Genomic DNA, 1,280 nt, shown 5'->3' with positions numbered 1-1,280 from the left:
GCATAAGATTATATGTGAAATAAAAATGATGGCCAATCTAGTCCTTTCACTTTACTGTTCTCACCAGTTTTCCCCTCGTTTATATCCCTCCTCCCCCTCTCTCCTTAACTGGCAATCTCCAGGATCCCTCTCTCCCTTCTTGTGCAGGAAAAGGAGAAGAGAGTTTAAATATGCTCCTGATCTTTACCATTGTGTCATGCTCTTAGGAGAGTACCACTATGACATTAAACTACAAAACAGTGACAGTAAAAGATATAGTAGTTTGTATTAACATTTACACTGAGAAGTAGCCTGCTTGCTTTGACTGCTGAAAACCAAACTTTTGCTGTATTTGAACGGTCGAAAGAAAATTTTAAGTGGAAATACTCAAACTTTCTGAAAAATTAATTAGTCCTAGAAATAGCAAAAGTCGGTGATTCTCCTAGGCTGGCTTGACTTTCCCTGCAAACAGCTATCCCCTACAGCTTTATACTCCCAAAGGGAAGATGGGAAATCATTGAGTACTGAGACCTAGGAAGATGAGGGTCATATGCAGGATAGCAACCTATGGATAGCACCAGTGGAAGAACCTTACTGGAAGCTGGAGTGTTTTATGGACTTCCTCAGACAGCTGTCAAAAAGACATAGTTATTTATTTTTTAGACTCATTGCTGCATTGCACTCTGTTCCAATTCAGCATTCATGTCTGGTGGAGAAAGGGTAGTCAGAGGGTGGTAGTTCCTATTTGTGTAATGATCTTAGAAACACATAAAGGGCAACTAAAAGAAAAAAAAATCACTTCATCTTTATCTTCTCAAGTTATGTTATATGAGACAGTTTTCTGGGCTGAAAAGAGTAGAGGGCAAAGACATTTTCATTGATCTTTTGAGGAGAAAATATTTACCTGTTCAGAAAATGCAGTTTAGGTGTTAGCCTCTGACCTTTTATCTCTTAGTATTTTATCTCTTATTAAGCTAAGAGAGACTTGATTTTATTTGCTTTTGCAGTTATCTTCAGTGTAATAGGTATCTGCTAGCAATGCGATCTTGATCTCTACATGAAAATGTAAAGCGCTTCTAACAATATAAGCAGATCTATTTAACACTTAAAAGGGAACAGCACATTGTCTTCAAGATGGTCTTTAAGGGGCAACCACAATAAATGGCTCCTTTTTGTTCATCTCAGTCTGGGACTCTGACCTGCTCTGCCTTTTTAAAAGTATGTTGAGTAATGGTTGAAGGCCAAGCTGTTAAGTATCCCTGCTCCTGACTGATTGAAAGTCTTCTTCTCAGTGTTTCTCT

The sequence above is a fragment of the Charadrius vociferus genome, unplaced genomic scaffold (genome assembly GCF_000708025.1).
Source record: "Charadrius vociferus isolate BGI_N301 unplaced genomic scaffold, ASM70802v2 scaffold198, whole genome shotgun sequence".
NCBI lineage: Eukaryota > Metazoa > Chordata > Aves > Charadriiformes > Charadriidae > Charadrius > Charadrius vociferus.
Note: the sequence above shows the minus strand (reverse complement) of the source record.